We start from the raw sequence: 26,979 nt of genomic DNA, 5'->3' as shown, positions 1-26,979 counted from the left end.
TTACTTATTTGAGAGAGAGAGAAAGTGCGAGGGGAATGGAGGGGCAGAGGGAGAGGAAGAGAGTCGTTAAGCAGACTCTGTGCTGAGCATGGATCACCGAGCCCCAGGACGAGCTTGATCCCGTGACCCTGAGATCACAACCTGAGCTGAAACCAAGAGGGGGGTAACCAACCATGCCACCTAGGGGCCCCAGGAGGTCAGAGTGTATAGTATTAAAACTGTTTCCATTGCTTAATTTGCTGCTTTGAAATTTGTTTTCAGCTTTCGCAAGAAAGGCTATTGTCCAGAGGAGGCGTCCAGACGGGAGCACAAATGTAGGTTTCATAAGCCCCGCTTCCTAACAGAACTCAGTGCTTACCCCAGGCTCCGTGAGCTCCTTCCAGTCATGTCTTCAGGCCTCTAATGTGTGAGATTGAAAATCCAGTCATATTGTTGAGGGGATGCATTGCCTATTCCTGAGTCAGTCGCCCATCTGAGTTCTCTTTCACTCATGTGGAATGTAACCAGTTATCCTTTTGATTTTACCAAAATGTTGCAAGAGGATGTTTTTTCATTTCCATTAAATTCATATTAGCTTTGAATTTGTATTTATAGCAAACTATTTTAAAATCTTGTATCAGAATAGTTTTTCATTTTTCCTTCTTAAAAGCTGGAATAAAGACCTAGAAATGTGTTCATTTATCCATCAAACATTCATTAAGTTCTATAAAGGAGAATAAAGTGTTCAGAAGGAATAATTAAAAAATCTAATTTAGATTTGGTGACATGGGAGAAAAAATAATTTATAATAATATTCTCGTACACAAAACAAGCAACTAGACAATATCCTTTTTAGGTAGATCCATTGGGCTCGGGAGAATAGGAAGCACATACACAAATGATTTCCTTTTCTGACGAAATTATGGAAAAATCCATATTAACTAACTTGCCCTGCTTCGCTGTGCTCGATAGCCTTGAAATGTCTCATTTTCTTTACCAGTTGCAAGGTCTAATGGAAGCATATGCAATTGCAGTAACACTGTGAAGGGACACTGATAGGAGATTTATTTAAATCTCGTGCGAAAGCTTGGTGCTCATTAAACTGGAGGATTAATAACACTCTCCACTAGAGCCAGGTGTAATGCAGGCAGGCGTGCAGGTGTCTGAGTGCGGCTGTGCAAATCCTCCTTCATTTTGACCTGCTTCCTCCCTGTTACTCCGGGCTTCGCCTGTTTGAGGAGAGACCCCCAATCATGCCAGATTGCTCAGTGGACTTTGCAACTTGGTTATATATCCAAGGAGAGCCGAAGAGGAGCATGAAACCCCAATTTCTTATCTGACATTGAAAAGAATGCGGGAAGGAATAGTATTGTGGTCTCTGGGATGATAAATGGAAAGAACTTTTCTGCAATGGAGCTGAATGAAAATTATTGACCTCAGCTTATGTCTACATAGAAATGTTAGACTCGCTTTTTGCTTAAGTACAGGATTAAAAAAAAATGCATGAAGTGAGAATCGTTAGCTCACACAAAGACAGTCTTAATTATAGAAAATATTCTAAGGGAACATTTAGATGTGACTTAAAGCAGGAAAATTAGGTGTATCTATTTAAAAGAAGAAAAAGAAAAAAAGTATCTAAGCGCACAAGAGTCCACAACTCTTGAATTTCTGTTTCAAGGTCTTACAGTCAAAAAGTTGTTTGTTTTTAGCAACATTTACATAATGTCCTGATGTTTTCCTGTATCCTTATTTATTCTTTCTTTTGCCAAAAAGCCTAGGTTATCCTTCTCTCCAATTCATAAAGAGCAAAGACTGAGAACCGCATTCTAGAAATCCAGTTCCACCTTCATTACAAACACCGATGATACCAGGCAGGCTTCTGCTATGTTTCTTTTAGTTAAACTATGTTGACAGTTAAAAACTATGCGATGAATAAATCAACTGTGCTTGTACTCAGAAACAAAACTATTGTAATGAAGAAGTAAATTCCATGAAATTAAAACTGTAGAATTAGGAAATGAACAGATGTAATTTTTTTTTCGTAGCTAGAAAGATTTTGAGCATATTACAGGTGGTATCTTTGAATCTTTTCTTTGGTTACGGTTTTAAAATCACTAGAAAGCTAGTAAGTCAAAAGGGGTTTTAGTCAAATATTTTAACTGCAACTTCTGCAAGAAAAATTCGAATTGGCTTTGGAATACGTGTTATCTGAAACATTAAAAATCTCTCCATATTTCAATCCAGTTAAAGATTAATTTTTACATAAGTATGCAATCTATCTAGATTTTTTTCCCCCAGACAGCTAAAATAAAAGGGAGTGGTACTATAGAGGATTAAACTAGATCAGTGTAGGCAAGTTATGGCAGTGGTAACCCTGAGTGACAGCCGCAGTCATTATCCCTGGCATTCTACCCCTCCCCTCCATATGCAGTTCTTTTCTCTCTCCCTCCCACTCTGTTACATTGTACCGCTCTGTGTTTCCTTAGCTACAATTCTCTTTCTCTTCCCTTTGCCTTTATCTTAGACCTGACAGTGAGCCCTATGAAATATTGTTCAACTCTTTGTCTGATTCTAAAATATAAAAGTATCATTGACTATTTTTTTTTTGCTTCATTAATTTCTTTCTTTTTTCTGTCATGCCTGAAATCCCCAGAATTGTCTTTAAGATAATCCCTCAAAAGTGTCATATCAAAACCACCATATTGTGACCAACATTATTTTCTGCCTTCATTTGAATCCTAAAAAACAAAAAGGAAGATAGGATTTTTCAAATTTTTTTTATTTTTTTAAGTCAAATCAGTGTGAAGGATGAGAGAATGTTGTTTTATCTCTTTACTTCTTTTTTTCAGATATTGAATTTGTTAGATGAGTTCTAATGCTAATAGAAAACTTTTGTTTGTTTGTTTGTTTCATTTTCCAGGTTCAGGAAAGTGCTAATTTGTTTGGAAGAAAAACATTCCCTTACATTTTATGGGGGGGGGAAGCATACGGTAATCTAGACATACACATAAAACAAGGAGACTTTACCAAAACAAAGACAATATATCTAATGGAAAGTCATGACAATAGCACCTTCACGGTAGCTGGATCTTCAGGTTGTGAGATAAAACTCTGGCCTGAACATGAGGTCCGCCAGCAGCCGGCTGTACGACCTTGGGCAAATTACGCGCTCTCACATGCTCTCTAAGGGCCTCGGTCTCCTCATCTCTCACATGAGGTACATGGACTAAAAGATTTCCCCAAACCTGGAAGCGAGACCATAAATATTGAAACCATGGTATACATTTCGCAACTTCTCTCATTTCAAATTACCAAGGGGGTTAAATTGTCCACACAGACTGAGGTCACACTAATGTTTTACTTTCATTTCATTCTTTAATGTTAATACAGAGATAGAAAAAAAAAGTACCACAGTTCAGCTTCCATTCTGAGAGGAAATTATAGAAATGATGTTGTTCTTTCTCTTCACCTGGTTAGCCATTGTTTACTGTATTTTAGACTGTGTCATATTGGAATCCCTGTATACCGTAATCGCAGTCAATCAGGAAATCCCTTATCGGTGCCCCTCTATTTTTATTACCAGTCCTAATCACTTTTTTATTTGAACTAAAGTCTCTGATGTTATTAGTATCATCTCTGTCTCCCAATAGATGGTAATATAACTCAATTCAACAAATAACTGGGTAATCAAAATATGCCGTAAATGCTCTGTTCTTGTAACAGTAGCAAGTATTTCCTTAACAAGATCCACGAATCGTGTTAAATGCTTTATCATTAGCTCTTATGCTTTTTACAGAACTCATCATCATTCCCATTTTAACAGATAAAAAGGTCAGATGGTAAATAAGGACGGGTAGAATTAGAACACAGTGCTCTTTGTCTCCTAGTCTGCAATAATTCTTGGTAATATAAATTACAAATATTAATCTGACCTTCGCATTTCTGTTGTTCCATCGTTAGTGGAGCCCAGATCTGACACTTCTGTTTGTTTCTTTGCTATCCGTTTTGACTTAGGAGCACAATAGATCTAGGATTTTTCTTTTCTATCTGACAGTCTTAATTAAGTAAGGGTATAAATACACAAAGTAAATTTTCAGTGAAGGTACGATGAGAGAATGTTCATTTTTGACCTTGAGCCATCCAGATAGGCTGCCCATGTGCACATACAAAAGATCGTCAAATTGACTGACAATAGCTTTTATTTCAACCCCCTCATTCACTAATGTGCTGAGTCCATCCAACTCATTGCAAATAGTACCCCTTGAAAGACAGCAGTGGCATAAATACATCTTTCCTTTATGTTTATAGTATATAGGACAGTGTCTAGTTTCTCAACTGAAATTGTAGGGCCCATTCAGTCTAGAGTGCTGAATAATAATAATTTATAAATAATTTTATTTCAATTTTATGCCAGAGTCTATAATTACCTTGTTTTTCTGCTAGAAACCTTTGTGTTAGAAATAGGAAATATTTAAGCCAAGGTATTTTTGGAGCCATACTTCCAAATACTGTGTGGAAAGCACTAAATGGCTTTCCCCTAGTGGGTTGTCTCGTATTATAGAGTGGTTTGATTCCATCAGACAGAGACTAAAAATGTACATGAACTTCTAATTTTAGGTTGCATCATGAGGACTCATTGTGACATTTTCAATGAAGTTAAAGGCCAAAAAAAAAATCCCTATTATTGCAGTTTTCAATTACTAGAAAAGCAGCTAGACTATGTGGCACACCTTTCTAGTGCATGACCTGTCTCTAATATTCTCTTTTTTCTCCATGTTATTTAACATGTAGGGCACGTTTTGTGTATGTTGTAAGCAGAAATATGGATCACATTAATATTTTTTAAATTGTTAAAAGGGAAGTTGAATTTAAAAAGGGAATTAGATATTATATATCTAGTGGACCAGGAATCTGCCCTCAACCTATCCTTCTGAACCAGAGCTCACCATGCTATCCCACAGCACCAGGACCCCATGGTAAGCTCAGTGTCTTTGAAATCTCTCATATTTCCAAATGCAAGCTCTCCTTGCTGTTGTGTTCTGAATCTACCCGTTTGCATCTCTAAAAATCAAGTAGTTTCTCCCACACAAACCCTCGATTGAACAGTCTTGTAATTCTCACTGATTTTAAGCTTCCTTTTTTGTTCTTTTTGCTGTTAGTCAATGTTAATGATGCACGATTGGTTGTCAGACAATGAAACACATTTTCTCATCCAGCACAACATTACTAATGCTTTTAAATGAGTATTCTTCTTCATAGTTATTCCTATTAGGGAAAATAATAACTCTTGCAATGGGACCCATACATCTCCATCACCAAGGACGACACTTATTCCTCTGAAATACCTTTCGAGCTGACTTCTCAGTCAGATAAGATGATTGCAAAACACATAACCAGTACAGGTTTTCTTTCTTTCTCACTTTCTCTTTTGTCTTTTCTCTGCTTACATAGTTCTGTCCTTTCTTTCCTTTTGAGTGGTAATAACACAGCAACACCTGAGACAAGATCACTGAATCATATTTGGGATATTAGTGGAAGACTAAAATCACCTAGATGAGATATGGTTCTTCTGTTACAAGAAATTTCCCTTCTTTCCGTGCACTGAAAACCTTGGTGTCCTACTGGTTTTTGTAAAACCATTGTAATACGAATTTGTTGCCATTTAAGAAGTAATGAGAACATGAAGTGTTTTCTACAATATTCTTTCTTTATTTTTTTTTAAAGATTTTATTTATTTATTTGACAGAGATAGAGACAGCCAGCGAGAGAGGGAACACAAGCAGGGGGAGTGGGAGAGGAAGAAGCAGGCTCACAGCAGAGGAGCCTGATGTGGGGCTCGATCCCATAATGCTGGGATCATGCCCTGAGCCGAAGGCAGACGCTCAACCACTGTGCCACCCAGGCGCCCCTCTACAATATTCTTTAAATAGTAATGATCTTTGATGGTCTAAAACACTATGTATGAAATCCTGAGAAACTCCTTAGTCAGTGTTTAACTCAGTATCTTTTGAACTGTGTAATGAGACTCTTTTTACCAGATCCCTAGGCCACCGAGTAAGTTAGTGAAGCCTGAAGACCTAAGCAATACACAGTGTTACTTTATGATCTCATCCTTCGTTTGAATTCCTTGGTTGGGTGGAACAAAGAATGAATGAACCATACGAACCTAGTGACAACTGACCTCTCTCCTAAGAGGAAATAATGACTCCTTCCTCAGAGGTAGTGAGCGCTCTGCCTTACCTGTTGAAGCCTACTCAAGAGTCATTTTCCCCTTGACTCCCTTTGTTCCTGTTAAGATGAGCATGTATCCCCTCATCTTTATTACTCTCCACTGATTCCTTCCTGTTTGACCATGTGATGACTACAACTTTCAGGGGCATAAAGATTCTAGGGAGCTTGTAGAATGCAACGTTAAATGAGTTTATGTGTTCATTGCTTGGCATAACCAAAAGTTAAAAATCTACAGACAGCTGGAACTCTAACCTGAGGAGAAACCCTTGGCCATCACTATGGATATAGCCTACAGAGAACAACAGTATCTAAACATTGTATGTTCTTGAAATTGACTATATATATTATATATATTATAACATATTTTGCATATATCTATGAACACATTGACCCTAAGTATTAAATATTATAAATGATTTGTGTAGATTTATGTGGTTTCTACAATGATCAAACTGAAATAGACAAAGACCATTGGAAGGATAAAACCCACTGATCTAAGCAACTCAGAATGGCATTCTAGATTTAGGAAGGTCCACTGTTACTAATGATGGGGGTGAGATAAAAAAAGCAGATATTGTACAGAAAAAAAGAGCATTACCCAAATAAGGAAACTTACTAGGAAAAAGTCAAATTCTTTGAAGACCATGGACAAAGTGATAGTACTTGATATGTTTGTGTGAATGTCTCCTAAAAACAAAGTGGGATCAGTCAGAATGGAGGGACTGAGTTCAGAGAAAGAAAAGCGAGGCTTGGTTTAAGAAATAAGTTGTGAATTTTAGCCATTTTTTATAAGATGTATTTATATATTATTTTAGAGAGAAAGAGAGCATGTGGGGGGAGAAGCAGACAGAGAGGGAGAGAGAATCTCAAGCAGACTCCCCGCTGAGCAGGGAGCCTGACATGGAGCTGAATCCCAAGACACTGAGATCATGACCTGAGTGGAAACCAAGAGTCGGACACTTAACCAACTGAGCCACCCAGGTGCCCATGAATTTTAGCTTTTGATTTAAGCCTTTAATTTATGCCTTTTCATGCTCTGGGTCATTGTGAACCTGAAGGCACAGTGCTAATCACTCCAGGAATCTCACTAACTCGCTTATTCATACGAAAATGGGATTGCCTTCCTAGTAGTGAGAATAGGAGTGAGAACGCCCCATTTGTAGCCACTGTTTAAACATTGAATACTTCTTGACTAAGATTTTTACCTGAAATTACTTATTGGATAAGTCTATTTCCTATATCAAGACATTACCCTTCTCACAGTATGTGTCACTTCATTACTTGATACTACAACACACACATACACACAATTAAACTTTGGTGTTCTCATTGAATTTAAATATAAAAGGTAATTTTTCCCCTTTGATAGTGCCTGTGGTATTAGTCACTCAAAGAAACACTTGACAAAATATCTCCTAAATAGTTTAATCCATGGGATGGGGGTTGGGTAAGGATCTGATTATCTGCAAATGGTATTTGCTTGAGTACTTTTTCACCTGTTCTTCATAGGTAGTGCCTTTTGCCATAGTGACTAAAATCTGACAAGTTAACAAGTGATTAATCAAGTTTTAATCATTGAAATAGCCTGGCAGGTCTAATTCCTGGTGAGAAGTCAATAGTAAAACCTCAGTATCTCAGTCCGTGGAGCTACTATATTAACCCCGGTGGTCAAATTCCTATTTATTATGGTGTTTGAGACAGGAAAATATTGCACTGTCAGATGATTATTTTTTAAGAGAGAAAATAGCCACGCAGCACAACTTTGGAATACTTATCTTTACTTTGTGTCAAAAAGACATACTATTAAACCCAAAATGGAAGTACCACTTCTTCCACCTTTCGTCAGCAGTCCAAAATGTCATGCAATGAGAATTTAATTGGACTAAAGTGACTATTTGACATGCAGAACTGAGCTGTGTCATCAAGACTCCACAGGTAGTGAACACTTGGTGACTGATGGGTGGAAGAGAATGTACATTCTAATAAGGGGTCAAAGGACTTCAGGAGTTCTCCTATGTAATTACCTGCAGCAGCCGGTGAGATGGTGCATGTCAAATAGGAAAATTACAATTCTATTGCTAAAGAACAGGGGCATCGTATACAAAAAATAAATGTAAAACAAAGAGCTGAAGCCAAAGTTATCTAAAACTATGTTATTTTGTGATAGGCTTTTAAAAGATTATCTTTAACTGAAACACGCAGTGAAAACTTTTTGTAATACTAATTTTGTATGACAAGATGAATAACCACTTCATTGGCTAATCTATTCATAGCAGGTTTTGTTCAATAGTTGTTTGCAGGGGATAGGTTTTACTTTAATAAAATCGATTACATGTAATAATAGGGCATATACTTTATGAGATTCCAGATATAAACTTCTAAATGCTTTTGCATATTCTCCAATAATAAATACAGTTAGAGGTTATTTGTTCTGATCATATGAATAAGAAATGGAAACTTTAGGTTAATTTGAATTTTCCAATAAACTGAGCCCTAGCCCACATAATATAGTCAAATATTAGTGCAATACTGGAATGGCATAGACCAATATCTTGTGCCTTGAAATCCCCTTTCTAGAATATGTGATTGCACTTGCTCCTCTCTTACTTGTAGGCTATTATTTTTAGGAAAGCTTTCCTTTATTAACCTCAACACTTTATTTTAATAACCAGATAATTAACCACATTAGTAATTGAATTGCTTAAAACTTATAAATTAATTAGGCTCTAAAAGTTCTTTTAAACTCAGTTTTTCAGAAGCCAGAGTGTATTTTTAATATAATCAACATCAATAGCTGTTAAATTTGGAAGCTGCGTCACGTAAATCTAATTAAGGGAGGAAGAACTCCTGGAAGAAAGAAGCATGTGCTAGATCTCTGAAGGGTATTCTATACCATAACTTTTATATTTATCTGTGTCCCTGAGCACAACCCATTTAGGCATTTGAGTTGGAATACCATGACATTGTTCCTCCCACCAAGTTCTACCGTGGGAGCAGGTGGATACCAAATTCAGCACCAGGAAAGTATAACCTTTTCAAAATGAAAACTTTCTAACAGTTTTCCTTTATCAGAGTGGGTGGAGAATACGAGGTGGGAAGAGCAGAGAGATCAGAGGAGGTTTCAGGAGAAAAGAAGTTAGAGTGGGAGGTAAGGGGCATAGGGGTCAGGACAGTTCAAGTTCAGTGTTTTGCCCACCCCCATCTTAACATCTTTTTGAGGTTAAGTCCAATGGTGTTCTTGGCAAAAGACAGATGGGAAAGAAGTTGATTCTGGAGAAAAAGAAGGGAAGGTTGAGGGGTTAACAGGTGGATCTGGCTGTGTGTGAGGCAACACCAAGGACAGCAGCTGAGGATGGAAGCAATAGGAATATTTATGCAGATGCAGTTCAAGAAAAAATTTCTCCTGGGGAATTATCAAAAATAAGTGATCACACAGAGAAGAAAAGATTAGAAAGTCATGGAAGTGTGGCCTCACACAATCACACACAACATTTCGAAAAAGTCTGTTCAAGGTGGGGTGTAGATTTCTGCAGCAATGAAGCATTGGAGGCTCAGTATTTAAAGGCTGTATGCTAAGCACATGAGCAAAGACTAAGCCCAGTAATAAGGGAGAGTCCGAGTGAGTGGAGGCCCAAGGCGAAGATGAACAGTGCGCTACTGGCACTGTTAACTGCCTTCCTGAATGCCAACAGCCAAGAGCAGTGAACTATGTTTCCTAAAACTGTGCTGTATTTTTAATATGGATTTACAAACTTTTTGCCTCTGCCTGAAAACTCTATGATTCTATAACAATTTAGTATTGGGATAAAATAAAGACACATAAAATAATGAAAAAGTATTGGGGGGGCAGTGACAAGATAGAGAAGCATTTCTTGCTAGTCTTCATATTTGCAACAGATAAAATCCCTGAAACACATAAAAATATATATAATATAAATAAAGTATTACATAAATCAATTAATTAATTATGAAAAAAATAAATTAAAAATACATACACACACTCTGAAAGGTGTTGAGAAGAAAGAAGACTGGTTGGAGACTTCTGGACCCAAGGAAGGACTCAGTGGTGAGTTCCCTGGGCTTTCTTTTAGCTCCATATGTCCCAGACTGAATATTGGAGAAGCCAACTACCCAGAAAATTACAGCATTGTTTGATAATGATTCTTATTGTGCTTTGAGCCAATATTGAAGATGATTATATTACAATGAGGAAGAGTAAATGAACTAAAAGGAAGGTGAGTTTCTCGATTTCACCCGAATTAGTAACATGATGACATTAGTAAACTGTGATAATTTATGTGTGTATAATATAATGCCTAGGGCAATCACTAAATGTCTATACAAAGAGATACACTAAAAAAACCCACTATAGATAAATCAAAATAACTCATTCTATAGGGAAATGTAATGGGATGATCTGCTATTGCATCTTTACCATAATGGCTTCCTTCTCATTGATAAGAAAAAAGCCAGGAGAGGAATCCTGGATTGCATCCTTTTTCATCACCTGACACTTTTCCTATACACTAGACACTTCTTGTGAATTACTGAAGTGTTTCAGTAAACAGGAGTACATTCACCATCAGCTGGCTTGCAGGATTATTGTTACAACTTTTATAAAAAGGGTCATTTTTATCAATCCTTAATCTGCTTATGTATTATATTGATATATACACAATTTGTGTCAACCTTCCTCTATGAGAAGCCGAGACAAAAGAGATTTTATGTCCAGATGGTCACTACTGCCTCAAAAGTGTAAAGTGAGGTCCTTCTGATTTGAGTAAATCAGTGTTTTGCCCACCCCATCTTAACATCTTTTTGAGGTATGATTAATATACAATTTACTGCACGTAATTAAAGTATAAAGAATGTGAAGGTGATCTGGCTGTGACATCTGTCTCCCCACTGATCACCAAGGTTGATTTGGCTGATCTGGCTGGCTGGGCAAGTGTCCCCTTCCTCCCTTACCGCTCAATGTGCGTCTCTCCAGGGGCTGCATGCTGGGTTGAAGATGACGACCTTCCCTCATAGAGCAGAACCATTCTTCAGTCAAGGTTATAGGAGTGGCTGAGCGCTCCTGCTAGAACCTCTGGACAAGCTCTCAAGGTCAATTGGTAAGAGAAGGTAGGGTAGTCCAAGGCTCCAGACATACCCAAATGAGGACTTGCACACGACAGTCTGCCTTTCTTAAAGAAAAAAACAAACAAAAAACCCCAGAATATATATTAATACACGTCTACATGTGTTATCTACCAGATGGGATAAAATTGCCTAGAATTATTCACACATGTTCTGTCAACGTGTATTTCTAATTTTGATATCGTACTGGAGTTATGGAAGATGTCACCTTTGGGGAAGATAGGGTTCTGGGGAAATGGGACCTCTCTGTGCTATTTTTACAACTTCCTGTGAATCTGAAGTTATTTCAAAATAAAAAGACCAAAAAAAAAAATCTGCATTGATAGAACACAAGTGATTATAAACACATGATTCCATCCATATCAAGTTTTGGAAAGGCAGATCTATACAGACAGACTACAGATCAATGATTGACCAGGGCTGGGAGCGATTGGATGGTAGAAAGGATTGATCATAAATAGACATGAGGAATTTTGATGGCCAATGGAAATGTTCCACAACTGGATTGTGGTGATAGCTACACAAATCCATAAATTTACTAAAGCTCATGGAATTGTACACTGTCCGTGGGTATATTTTATGGTATTAAAGTATACTCCAATAAAACTGTTAAAAAATGCATGGTCATGGGGCACCTGGGTGGCACAGCGGTTGAGCGTCTGCCTTTGGCTCAGGGTGTGATCCCGGCGTTATGGGATTGAGCCCCACGTCAGGCTCTTCCGCTATGAGCCTGCTTCTTCCTCTCCCACTCCCCCTGCTTGTGTTCCCTCTCTCGCTGGCTGTCTCTATCTCTGTCAAATAAATAAATAAAATCTTTAAAAAAAAATGCATGGTCATGACCAGGGAAAAATAAGGTCATACTGAACTTTTATTAACTTTTCTTTGAGGATTTAGTATTATTTACATTTTGAATTACATAGTATCTGTATAGGAGCAGAGGGAGGATGTCAACAGCTTATCTGTGCCTTAGGCCTCTAGAGGTCTTTTCTGAGCACTGGCGTGCACATGTCAAGGCAGATGGCATAGGGAGGGAGCCACATGGGATACACTGAGGGGGATCTTTTATCCCTGTAGCTGCACTGGTTAAGAGTTATTATCTGTTCCTATTGAGAGAGGAACAGACACTGATATCAGAATCTATTATATATCCTTTACAATTTGCTGTCTGTGGATATATATTTCATACATATAGGAGGCTGTAAAATAGTTGTCATTGCATCGTGTGTGCTCATTCATTGTCCACAAATCATTTTGTCATCTTTACAAAGCCCTAAGGAAAAAGACAAATGTTCACACAAACAAACAAAAGCCCCCTCACCTCTATAATCAGAGTTGACTCTATTTAGTATCAAGAGTCCAGGGCCCAGCATGAGAAAACAAGGCCAGTGTCACACGTTGCAGACTCTGCGCTGAAGAGATTTATTTCTGCCCAGATGTGTTTCACTTAATATAGCAACATTTTTATACTTCTATCATTTATTTATTACCCTGAACTGTAATAGTCTGTTTCTATGCTCCCCCAGACTGTTAGTTCACGGCGTAGTGGCGGGTGGAGGAGGTGGGGTTATCTTCCGTATCCGCAGGACCTGTGAGAGGACCTGCGGCATCAAAGTTGCTTGATACATATTTGTATAATTGTTTGCAGTTAATGGAGAGGCTGCTGTAAGTGAAAATAGATACCGGGATAAAAGTGGGAGGTCAGGAACTCCCTGAAGATTTCAAATTTACACCACATTAGTCATAAAACACGAAGTTAAAGCAAATTCCTAGGGTTTTAACATCTTAGATTAAACAAAACTGTGTCATATCACAGAGGTAGGAATGCAAACTGAGGGTGTGAGCTGGAATAAATATTTGAAACATAAAATCGGATGGCAAAGACAGTTAAACTAAAGGTGGTCCTAAAAACAAAAACAAAAACTAAACTAAGAAACAAGCAAACAAAAACCAGCGCAGTGAGTGAGAAGTCGACTACAATTAAGTGGAGAGTGGCAGAGACGATAACACAGTTTGGAACTAGCCTGCATATCTCTCACATAAAAGGAAATAAAGAAACATGGATTAAAAAATAAATTACCTTCCCCACTTAGACCAAAACTACCTGCTATTGTCTGAGGGTCTGTGCCCCACTCAAATTAATATATTGACATCTTAACAACCGAAGGTGATGGTATTTGGAGGTGGGGTCTTTGGGAGGTGTTCAGTTGTGAGAGTGGAGCCCTCATGAGTGAGACTAATGGCCCTTATACAAGAGGTTCCAGAGAGATCCCTGCCCTCATCCACCATGTGAGACGCGCAGCAAGTCACCAACTATTAACCAGATTGAGAACAGTCACTAGAACAGACCCGTGATGGTGCCTTGTTCCCGGATTCCCCAGTCCCCAGAACTGTGACAAATAACCTGTTATTGCTTATAAGCCACCCCATACACCGTATTTTGTTACAGCATTCTGAACAGACTAAAAAAAGACCAGTTTTGATATGTCACATGGACAGGCATAAAAGGGGGATGTCTTAGTCTGTTTGGACTGCCATAACGCAATACCATAGACTGCGGGGCTTAAACAACAGATGTTTATCTTCTCACAGTTCTGGGGGCTAGAAGTCCAAGGTCAAGTTTCTAGCCTATTTGAGAACTCTTTTCCCGGTTTGCAGATGGCTCCCTTTTTGCTTTCCCTGTGTCCTCATACGGCAGAAAGAGAACTCTGGTTTCTTTTCCTCTTCTTATAAGGGCACAAGTTGGGGCAACACCCTTATGACCTCATTTAACTTGATCACCTCCTTACAGGCCCCATCTTCTCATTTAGTCACATTGGGGGTTCAGGCTTCAATACACGAACTTCAAAATGATCCATTTCAGTCCATAGCATAATAGTTGAGGTGGAAATACACATAGCATATGTTAAATCTGTACCATGGGCCAACACCTGTGCTGGACACCTTTTTTTCTCTTTAAAGATTTTCTTTATTTATTTGACAGAGAGAGAGAGAACAGAAGCAGGGGGAGCAGCAGCCAGAGGTGGAGGGAGAAGCAGGCTCCCCGCTGAGCAGGGAGCCTGATGTGGGGCTCGATCTCAGGACCCTGGGCTCATGACCTGAGCCGAAGGCAGACACTGAACCGACTGAGCCACCCAGGTGCCTCTATGCGGGGCACTTTTGTTTAATTCTCTCCCCAAAGCTGCAGAGTAGTTTTATATCGTCCTACTTTATTCATTAAGAAACAATGGTGAAGATGTCAAATATGTTTACCAAGGTTGCACAGATACTAATAGGTCTAGGATTTGTGACCAAGTCCTCTGGCTTAAAAGCTGGTTTTCCTACTTCATTAAATTTCGAAGAAATGATAGGTAAATAAAGTAAACATTCTAGCATGTGATAATTTCATTCCCATACTTTTCCACCATTTTTAAAAAATATCTGGGATCTACGACGTCATGTGATTTTTCCGTTACTAGGCTCCACACCTCCTCAACCACACTTCAAGTTCAGATAGAGCCGCAGTGTATGGTCTCGTACACACTGACAGCCTCCCACGAATAGGGCTTGCATCTCTCTGCGTTTCTTCTTGGGGGCTTCTTCTAGAGCCATGGAAATTGTTGAGCCCAGGGATTTCCGAGCTTAGCTATGCCAGGAGTGTAGCACACTCAGGGGCACACACACACACACAGACAAGCTCATAAGAATCTTGAACAATATTACCAATAAGGGACAATTCTGAGGAAGCTTCTACAAAATTCCTCACAGAGTCCCCAGACAGATTGAGCCCCAGTTGCCCACAGTAGTTACATATTTATTATCCTTCCCCCCACTTCCAGCTCTTGTTTTCTGAGATTTCCTCGCAAACACATTCCTTATCTCAGGATCTGCCTCAGGAGCTCAGATACATTCCCTGCATGGTGGCCTCTTCATCACCCCACCCCTAATCTAGAAAAGCTTCTGCATTAATTTTTCAAACCTAAATAGTCTTGGAAAAATTCATTAATTTATTTATAGCAATTAAAGTGGCATTGCCTTGCAGTACAGATTTGGAAAAAAATGATAATTTAATCAGTGATAATGTCTAAAGAAAAACCATTTTCTTCTTCATCATCATCATTAAAAACATTAATGCACAATGACTCTGCAACCTTTGTTTTTTGTCCCATGAATGACATTTCCAACTTCATCCATAGCAAATGAATTTGTAATATTCTGCATCATTGTTATCCTGTTTACAGCTGTGAAGCGTGTTAATAGAGTTTCCCATTGCTGTCATATGCATTCTCGCATTTGGACCTCATAGCTGTGAGTTAAATAGGATAGAGATTATGATTTTATGCACAAACAGATAAAAGCTTTGGAGAAGCTAAGTCAAACTCAGTTGCTCTACTGTATTTTTTCATAGAAACAAAAATACAATGATTTGTAACTCATAGTTCCATTGTTGCCCAGCACTGCATTGTCTTTTTTATAACAATTAAATCTTTAAAAAGTTACAATGGACTTTCGGACTAATTGCTAATTTCCTGGTTACTATAATTCATATTGCGATTCTTTACAGCTCAGAATACTGAAACAAACCCAGTTTCTTCAGCCTGGATCGCTGGCTTACTTTAAGATTATACTTAACATTGCTTTTAATAGCAAGTAATCTTTTTCTGAGATTTTTGATGTCATATATACTCAGTCTAGTCTTATATCCAATAGAAAATGTGTCAGTACATCATGACTACATATATGTTATACATCATATATTAATATAACATTAATTATATTAATTAATATTGTATTAATGTTTTATATAATGTTAATGTAATTGCATGGTTAAATATATATTCAATAATAATATTAAATATATATGAAGACTCCTGTTACCCACTCATCTAACTTGCTCTTCTCTAAGCCTTATGTAGCTTCAGACTATCTTGCCTTACCCCTTTGGTTTGGGTCTCCTGTAAGGACCTCCAGCTGTGTTTGTATATGGTAGCTTCCATATGAGATAGCCATCACTTTTATCAGACAACCCCTGCTTCCCAGTACCACGCTTACCTCCATCACCCCTTATACAGCACCAAACTCCCACCACTGCTTGCTTCCCAACAGCACTATCGGGAGTAGTCACTGCTAGCCGTGCCAGGGCATGGCCCTCTCCTCTGGGGGACAGTTATAGACTTCAAGATTTTAAAAACAGATTAGTGCAGTCCCAGACTGGGGAAAATCCAGCTTTCCACCTGGGTTTCTCTGCTTTACTCCCACGCTGTCTCCACACCTACATGTCTGACACCAGATGTGTGGACTAAGCAATTCAGTGACACTAGACTGGTACCTTGTACAGCTTAACTCAATTCTGACACTCTCTACCTGGAGATGGCGTCAGATCCCACAGGTTCAGGGCTCAGTCCCACAAGACTGCCTCCCTCTAGATGGCAAGACGGCAATTACAAGCAGGAAGTCCTCAAATTACTCACCACTTCTGTCTGAGTTGGCTACAAATCAGAGGTTCCCATGACCCCCTCGTCAGGGTCAATTAATTTGCCGGAGAAGCTCATAGAATTTCGAGAAACCAGTTACTTATGTTTAGCAGTTTGTTAAAGCCTATGCCAACAGATACAGATTAACAACCAGGTAAGGAGTTACACAGCTTGAGAGGGTCCTGAGCACAGGAACTTCTGCCTTGTGGGGTTGGGGTGCATCACTGTCCCAGTATGTGAATATGTTCATCAGTCTGGAAGATCTCTAAAGCCCATACTGTCAGGATTTTTATGGAGGCTTCATCATGGAGTCATGATTCATCATGAACTCCTTTTCCAGCCCTGCTTTCTTCTCAAGAGAATGGGGTCAGGCCTGAAAAGTCCAAGCTTCTAATCGTGGCTTGGTCTTTACAGTGAACAGACCTCATCGGGGAGCTATCCAGGAGCCCACATAGCACCCCCTCATCAGAATAAGAGATACTCTTATCACCCAGGAAATTACATAGGTTTTAGGAGCTCTGTGCCAGCAACAGGGACTGAGGCCCATATTTATTTTCTGTCATCTTATATAGACATAATTGTGTTCTTAATAAACGGTGTTTGTGGTCATGTTAATGTTACAAACAGGGAGATACATTCAAGAGAGGATTTATGAAACCTATGAGACCAGTGTGCCATCCCAGGATTTTGACATAAGACCATCCTGCAACAAATTTCTTTTCCTAATTCTGCAACCATATTCTGATAAATGGAATAAGAAATGAAAATCCATCTTAAAGAATCCGTGTTTTTATTGATTATACTGAACAGTGTAAGCAAGATAATCAAAGTGCAAATCACTGAGCAGACTCCAGATCCCTCAGAAGCTAAATCATATCCCTGGGTCTGATCCACTTCAACTGAAAAAAATCTTTTAATGTCATTTAATACGTCAGCTTTGTTTTTATTAAATTTGATTTAGATTATAGATCACTGAAGAAATTACTTCAGATATATATAGATACATATATATGATAGAAAAATGCTTTATCAGAAAGAAAAACTTGCTATCCGATAAATCATTCTGGTGTGGTCAGTTTGCTAGATGGTGTCAATAACATTGAGACAGCTAACTAATGAATCCGAGTTAAGTGCCAGATTAGTGTGACACAGTGGAGTTTTAAATAAGACTTTAGTTTAAATGGTGTCAGGTCCTCAGCTGGAAGAATTAGTTTTGGTAAACTTTCAAATGCAGTGCTATGTCTCTATTCTACTTTTTAAAAGTTTTAGAACTAATTTTTTCCCTTACTAATTTGATCGCTAAGCTCTAGTATCACAGGTATCGAACAAGAAAGAAGTGGAGTTGAAATTAGGACTTTAAAATGAATCCCTTGGCTCTCCTTATACATTTCATAAGGAACAAAGACTCAAGACTTATCCAGCATGAGAGCTTCATTCCTTCCCAATGTTACTGAGGCTGTTGCGTTTCACCGAGGAACTCACTGAAGTGGGGATCTGATAAAGAAAGAATAAGGTCAAAACAAGACATTCAGACACAATGAAACCTTAGTAAATAGTCAAGCTGTAAAAATGAAGTGCTTATGTGCTTTATACAGAAAGACTGAAATAAAATGATTGCCTGACTTGTTAAATAAAGAAACTTAATAATGTCAATAAACATTCCTCAATATGCGTTAGCATTTTACATAGAGCAAAATTCTTCTTGAGCAAAAGTGACTCGAATGTTTGTCACCAAAGTGTCGATGCCTTCTAAGCTGTAAACCTTCATGGAAGTTATCACGCCTGCCTTTTTTATATCTGATACTTCATGGGTAATAACAATTTCCTCTGCTTGGTTTTTATTGGTTCAGTCAATTTGTGTGTTTGTTTATTTTCTTTTCTGTGACTCTGATACCAGTGCCATTCAAATTCAGAAGATACTGAGATAATAGTCTGATTAAATCACTGGGAACATTGCTTAATTCTTATGGAAACTTCCTTAAAAGAAAAAAATTTATTCATTTAATCATTAAATTCCTAAAAAGTACATAAGAGAAGGCATCTTTATGGTTTGTTAGAATATCATAAGTCATGTTCTTAAGCAAGTAAAATTCAGGGTGTCTTTCTAGGTACGTTTATTCACCTATCGATGAGATTACAAATTCTCTGTTAACTCTATTAACAACTAAAATATCTTCATGTTTCATGTTTTAACTATTGTGGATTTTTTTCCTAATTACATTGTATGTATCATTGTAGACACTAACAAAAATTCAACATAAGAGAAAAACTAAAGAGCACCTGTTTTCCCACCATCAAAGACACATTGTTTCCTGCTGTCTAGACATGTAAATTCCTTAAAAACAAAGTAAACTGTTGACATTTTATTACATTTACTTGCATACACATATACACACATACAAACATATAGTTGAAATTACATATACTGTTCATTTATAAATACTTTGGAGACACTATGTAACTGGCTTATAATATTCATTACATTAAAATTCAGCATGTTAATATGTCATAATTTATTCAAATATCTTATAATTAAAATTACTTCCCACTTCTGTTTTTATATGTAATCCTACAATAATTATCTTTATACTTCAAATCTGACTTATATTTTTGATATTTCGTCAGGGTAAAAGGTAATAGAATTCTCAGGACAAATGTGAAATTTCAACTCTTGCAATCTACATTGCCAAATTACTTTTGTAATATTTCTTTACAAGGACTTTGAAATATTTCATTATAGCCTGTTAACCGCAAACTATTTTTGGCTTTGAATTTCTCTATTATTCTTGAATGTTACAATGGAATTATTAAAAATATGAGGAGGATAATCTACTACCATTAAAAATGTGATAAAAATCTGTGCACCACCACTTATCTATAAATAAATAATGATACACTTGATAGTACTTTTATATTTGCCAGGAATACAGTGCTATAGTATTAAATTACTGTTCCATTGAATGCATTCAATTCAAAAGATAACTAACCTTCGTAACATTTTTAAATCAACTCTCAGAATGTTCCTGTTTATGAGCCACAACAGGACGGCACTCTGGAAATGCCTGCAGAAGACAATAGATCCTGAAACTTTACAAAGTTGTCACATCCTTATTGTTTGACAATCAGGTTGAATAAGATTAGAGTCATATGTCAGTCTGAATCAAAGACTTCTAGATAAAGCCAAAACCATTGCTGGAAACAATGAACCATAACATCATCAGCTAAATTTTGCTGCCTCAGAAGTATCCTGTCAAATGATGCACAAATAGACAAGGGACTAGAAAGCATACCAAGATACCCTGACCATCTGTTGGTAGATTATCAGAGTTTGGTGCCAATAAGGCAGTAAATGCAACATCAAGGTCAGCATTTAAAAGACTATGGTACTATATTTTCAAGAGCCATTTTGTAGATTCAGACCTAAACATCCAGAGCTAAAATCAAAAATTTTAGCTGCATTTTGCATATTACGTTCAGTATCAAGTATGGAAAGAATCTTCTCTTCTAGGTAACATATCACTCAGTTTATCACTATTGCCTCCCATGGAGCAAGCTTGTGTCTTCTTTCTGACTTCCTACTTTCTTCATTCTGTCCTGTCCTGGGGTTATGCTAACAGAACAGGGTAAACTAAGGTGTTGAGATTCTCTCTCACTTATTATTATACTCCATACTATGACCTTAAGGTAATACTTGGACCTAAATTCTAGATTAGCTCTGAAGTAAATTCTATCCCCACTAGAGCTGGTAGCACAGGCCTGACTTAGATGCACATCCATGCCTCCTTCTCCTTCCCCTTCCTCTTCTGCTGCTGCTGCTTCTTTTATTGAGATGTAATTGACATATAATATTAGTTCTACGCATACAATGTAATAATTCAATATTTCTATATATTGTGAAATGATCACTAGTTAACATCTGTCACCACACACAGTTAAAAAATTTTTTTATGATGAAAACTTTTAAGATCTACCCTCTTAGCAACTTGCGAATATAAAATACTGTATTATTAACTATAGTTGCCACGCTATACATTACACCCCCCTGGCTTATTTTATAACTGGAAACTTGTACCTTTTGACTCCCTTCACTCATTTTGCCAGTCTGTTTTCTGTGCCTATGAGCTGCTGCTTTTCTTTTCCTTCTCCGCCCCCTCCCTCTTCCTCTTCCTCTTCCTCTTCCTCTTCCCCTTCTCCTCCTCCTCCTCTTCCTTCTTCTTCTTCTTCTTCTTCTTCTTCTTCTTCTTCTTCTTCTTCTTCTTCTTCTTCTTCTTCTTCCTCTTCAAGATTTCACATATAAGTGAGATCACATGGTATTTGTCTTTCTCTGCCTGACTTTTTTCACTTAACATAATGCCCTCAAGGTCTGTCCATATTGCTTTGATTGGCAAGATTGCATTTTTTTATGGCTGGATATATATAATTATATTCACAATGTCTTTATCCATTTATCTGTTGGTGGATGCTTAGGTTGTTTCCATGCCTTGACTATTGTACATAAAGCTTCAAAGAGCATGAGAGTGCATATATTTTTTGAATTAGTGATTTTGTTTTCTTCAGATAAATATCCAGATGTGAAATTGCTACACCCATACGGTAGTTCTTTATTTTTAAAATTTTTTTTAATTTTTAAATTTTTAATTAAAATTTTTTAAACGTTTTGAGAGGCCTCCATACTGTTTTCTATGGTGGCTGCATCAATTTACATTCCCACCAACAATGCGCCAGGGTTCCCTTTTCTTCACATTATCGTCAATACTCATTATTGTCTTTTTGATAATAACCATTCTAACAGGTGTGAGTTGATATGTCTTGTGGTTTCAATTTGAATTTCCCTGACGATGAGTGATGTTAAGCATCTTTTCACATATCTGTTAGTCGTCAGTATGTCTTTTTGGGAAAATGTCTATTTAGGTTGAGTTCTTCATAGATTTTGGATATTAACCTCTTATCAGATACACGATTTGCAAATATTTTCTCCCATTCAGTAGGTTGCCTTTTCATTTCATTGATGGTTTCCTTGCTGCCTGCACATTCATTCTTAAAGCGAGGCTAAAACAAACCTTGGTGTGATGGTAATTTTATGTCCAGAAACATTACCTGGGTATATCTGTGAGAGTATTTCTAAATGGTTAGCATTTGAATTGGCAGATGGAGTAAAGCAGATTGCCCTTCTTCACGTGAGTGGGCATCGTCCAATCAGTTGAAGATATGAATAGAACAAAATGGCTGACAGGGAACTCCTGCCTGACTGTGTGACTTGGAACATTGGTCTTTTCTGGCCTTTGGACCCAGACTGAAATATCTTCTTGGGTCTTGAGCCCACAGGCATTTAAACCCGTACTACACATCAGAACTCCTGGTCCAGCTCACTAGCTGCAGATCTTGGAATTTCTGGTTTAGGGGAGTAAGGCAGTTCTGGCCCCGGTCACCATACAATCTTCTCTGAATTGAGCTCCTGATAATAGTGTATCCAGCAAGTGACCACTTCTAACCTTCTACATTCGTCCTCCAAGTTTGGAGTTGCCCTCATTTCTTGCCTAAATAATTGCAAAACCCTCCTAATTTTCTTCCTGCTTTCACCCCTGCTCTAGCTCTCACAGCCTTATTCTTGACACAGCAGCCAGAGTGATCCTGTTAAAACATAAATCAGACAGTATTATTTCTCTGCTAAAAACCCTCCAATGGCTCCCATCTCACTCAGAATAAAAACCAGTCTTTACTTTAGCATGCCTGGGCCTACCAGATGTGGCTACACATTGCCTCTCTGATTTTATATCCTACTTTTCTTTCTCTCCTTCTCTCTGCTCTCACACTTTCTGTCCCCACTGTCCCCTAAACTCACTGGACACACTCGCTATTTAGGCCTTCCCCCTGGAGTCTTTATTGCTCACTCCTTAGCCTCGTTTGGATCTTTATCCAAATACCACTTTTTCAATGACACCAAATATGGCTACTCTGTCTAAAATTGTAGCCACCTTCTGACACTTCCTGTCCCCTTTCCCAGCTTCGTATTTCTTTCTGCATTTACCATCATCCAACATACTATTTACTTTCCATATTTATCTTATTTATTATCTGTCTTTCCCCTGAATTGTAAGCTCTATGTCAGAGATTTTTACCGGTTTTTTCACTGCTACATCCTTAGGCTCTAGAACAATGCCTAGCAGATTTTATGTGCTCAGTATATACTTATTCTGTGATTACAATTTACAAAGTCTGTATTAATGTTACTACATGCTGAGTTGAGTTCACAGGCATAAAGAAGATGCCTTTATTTTATGTATTTATTTTAGAGAGAGCACACACATGCAAGTCAGGGGGAGGAGCAGAGGGGGAGGAAGAGGGAGTGGGAAAGAATCTCAAGCAGACTCCGTGCTGGAGCTCTGAGCCCCACGCAGGGGGTTTGATCTCACTATCCTGAGATCATGACCTGAGCAGAAACCAAAAGTCAGAGGCTTAACAAATTGAGCCACCCAGGTGCCCCAAGAAGATGCCTTTGAGGATTTAACCTCACAATGTAGTTTTTTTTTTTTTTTCTCACTTCCAGTGTTACTATGGTATAGGACACAATCCTTACCCTAAAAAATCTAGCTGAGAAGAAAAATTACCTAAAATTGTAATATATGTTTTTGCGGAACAGCAGGTCCAGGGTTATTCTTAGAGTATACTTATAGTTGAACGCTGATTGTAGACTCAGTCTTTTTTTATTTCTTCCTTCTGACTCAAAAGGTAAGAGAAGGAAAGTGTGTTGAACAAGTGCTATCTTTATCTTTCTCCTTTTTTTTTTTTTTTTTTTTTTGAGAAGCCGTAACTCCTCCTGGCTCACTTCCTAAGAATTCCCTAGAATACATTAGCTATCACTACCACCAGTTTTTTAATTTGCCCACAATGAAGTGTCTCCACTTGCAGGCATTCTATACCATGGGTGAAGAGCTCAGCAACTGAGGAGCTGGAAAAACCTCGTGTCTAATGAGGCTTCACACTACTGCTCTCCCCAGTCTGTTGCTTTTCTTTCCCTTCTCTCCCAACCCAGGGGTGAGCGTGTCCCATCCCTGTTACTCTTACTCATGCTCAGCTGCACCCCTGCCCATTGACACTATAGCTTCTCTCTTCTGTCAGCTTCCATCATTTCTCATGTGAATTATGGTGCTTGGTCTCCTGGACTGCAGGCTGGTCTGGCTTCTGAGCCTCTTTCTATTGCATTTGCAGAATAATGAATTAAAAATTCAAACCTCTAGAAAGCCTAAAGAGCTAAACTTAAAATGTCACTGCTTTGGACCCCTTCCTGGCTCATCAATGTCTTCAAGATAAAATTCAAATTCCAAAACACAGCCCAAACCTCTCACGATAAGGTATCTGCCAAAGTTTGCAGACTCAACTTTTCTGACGCATGGAGTTTAAGCTTGCAGCCATGCTTAACTGCCAAAGGATCCTTGAAAGGGCCGTGCTTGCAGCCATGCTTAACTGCCGGAGGATCCTTGAAAGGGCCGTGCTTGCAGCCATGCTTAACTGCCAAAGGATCCTTGAAAGGGCCGTGCTGGACTTCCTGTGCATCACCTCCTTCACCCAGACCCTTGGCTGGCAAATTCCTTCTCGTTATTCAAAACTTAACTGAGATGTCACATTTGTTCAGAAGCCTTCTGGGTCATGCTTTGTCTTCTTCTTCCTCCTCAGCCCTCTTTCCTCCTCTCTGGCTAGAATAGCAGTTCTCTCTGCACCTGTGCTGACGTTTTTAACAACAGCTGTCCCACCATGTTGTAATTACATGAACTCTTCATACTTCATTTCCTATTTAAGTTGCAAAACCTTCAGGACTTAACGAGCTATAACTTCTCACCGTCCATCTGCATCTGAGCTTCTAAGGCTGCGCCTGGATGTGGCTGTCCACGTGACAATCCTCGTACGTCTTAGAATGACCATTATCTTGGGTAGAATAGCTTAGCACGTTTCCAGAATTTTTTTATCAGGGAGAAAGTTAATGCTTTTCAGTTAAAAACACAAAGCCTTGTCTCATTTATTTTATTATTTATAAAATGTATCTTGGTTGACTGTAGAGGGAGAAAACATAAATGCTGGCTGTTAAGTGCCTAGGAAATGTATCTGGAACTTTGAGTAATTCTGTAGAGAAGTATATTGACTTCATAATTATGTCACTAATCAGTTTTCATTGAAACATAACTACAACATACAACTAGAGCCCTCATATTTATTTCTCTGATTTCCCGCTAACCTGGGGAGTCTCTCATTTTTATAGGGACTACTGTGATCCTGATACCACTTTAGATTCCTGACTCTGATGTTTTTCTTCCTGCTACAAAGTGTGAAAAGCTGGACTAGAGCTGCTGGCAGCCTCTTTGCTTCTCTCCCACTCATGCAAAGATTTACCCTCAGGAATTGCTGCCTTCATTTCTGGTTGGTTCTCATCACCAAAAATTCAGTGGCTTTAAATTACCCTTTGGGCAAACTCTCTGGCCAGGGCACTTAGAGATGCTCCAGCCTTCAATCTCCTCTCCATCAGTAGGCTTCTTTTCCGAGAGGCAGGGGAAGAGGGAAACTTTGGTTATCTTTAAAGAGCTAAGTATGATATTAGATTGGATATAGGTATTAAATTAATCTGGCCAAGAATTATATAAATACAGTTTAGGGGCACCTGGGTGGCTCAGCTGGTTGAGCATCTGACTCTTGATTTCAGTTTAGGTCATGATCTCGGGGTTGCAGGATTGAGGCCCTCATCGGACTCCATGCTTAGCGTGGAGTCTGCTTGGGATACTCTCCCTCTGCCCCTCCTCCTACTCATGCTCTCTCTCTCTCTCTAAGAAATAAATAAATCTTTAAAAAACAAACAAAACCCCACAGAGCTTAAATTAAATATAAATTCGACATGAAGAAGGTACAACTGTAATAGAAAAGATAGCACTTTTTAAAATTGAAATACAAATAACATACAGTGGTATATTAGCTTCAGGTGTGCAATGTAGTGACTCAACAATTCTATATGTTACTCAGTGCTCGTCACTATAATTGTATTCTTAATCGTTTTTATCTATTCCACTTATTCTCCACCCACATCCCCTCAAACAACCACCAGTTTGTTCTCAGTATTTAAAAGTCAAGATTTGTGTTTCTTCTTTTCTACATTTGTTTGTTCATTTTGTTTCTTAAATTCCACATATGAGCAGAGTCATATATTTGTCTTTCTCAGTTTGACGTATTTCACTTAGCATTATATCCTCTATGTCCATTCATGTTGTTGCAAATGACAAGATCTCATTCTTTTTTATGGTTGAGTAATATTCCATTATCTCTATCTATCTATTTATCATCTCCATTCATCCATTCATCTTTTGATTTATCCACTCATCTATTAATGGACACTTGAGTTGCTTCCATACTTTGGCTATTGTAAATAATGCTTCAATAAACAGGGGTGCATATGTCTTTTTTAATTAGAGTTTTCATTTTTCTTGGGTTAATAGCCAGTAGTGAAATTACTGGATCATACGGCAATTCTATTTGTAATTTAAAAAAGATAACACATTCAATAAATATGTATGATAGGCTATAAAAAAATACATACCGATTTATATTTTTAACCACACAATTGGAACTTCTGGGCAGGACACAAAAATATTTGAACAGTACTCAGGGATTGAGAGAAGGCTTTGGAGTCAAACTGCATGAGTTCAAATCCTAGCTCTTCCTCTTCCTAAATCTGGGAGGTTATTCTTTTTGTGAATTAATTTGCTCATCTATAAAATGGGGATAACAATAGTTGGAACTAGAAGGCATCACACATGGCAAGTGTTATGTGATAAGGTGTGCAAGAACTATTAATTATTATTGATTTTATCATCATTATTATTATCACTATTAACTTTCTCCTCAGATGTCCACCTAAAGTGTTTAGCTACCCAGAAACTTACTGTTTTCTGAATAATAATAAAGTAGAGAATTCTGAAAACATTTTGAAGATTACAGTGTTCTTTTAAGACTCTGAAAAGCTGTGGTGCTCAAGGGTCTATTATTTATAGAACTCATTTGGAGCAGTCCAAATCTGTCCTACTTTATATGCTCATATATGGTAGTCTCCTAATTACATATGTTGTTAAGAGAAAAAAAAAGCAACACATGTTTCTTTAGTGTCATTTAATAAAATTAAACCAATCAATCAATAAATCTC

This window comes from Ursus maritimus, unplaced genomic scaffold, assembly GCF_017311325.1.
Source record: "Ursus maritimus isolate PB19 unplaced genomic scaffold, ASM1731132v1 scaffold_13, whole genome shotgun sequence".
NCBI classification, from domain to species: domain Eukaryota; kingdom Metazoa; phylum Chordata; class Mammalia; order Carnivora; family Ursidae; genus Ursus; species Ursus maritimus.
Note: the sequence above shows the minus strand (reverse complement) of the source record.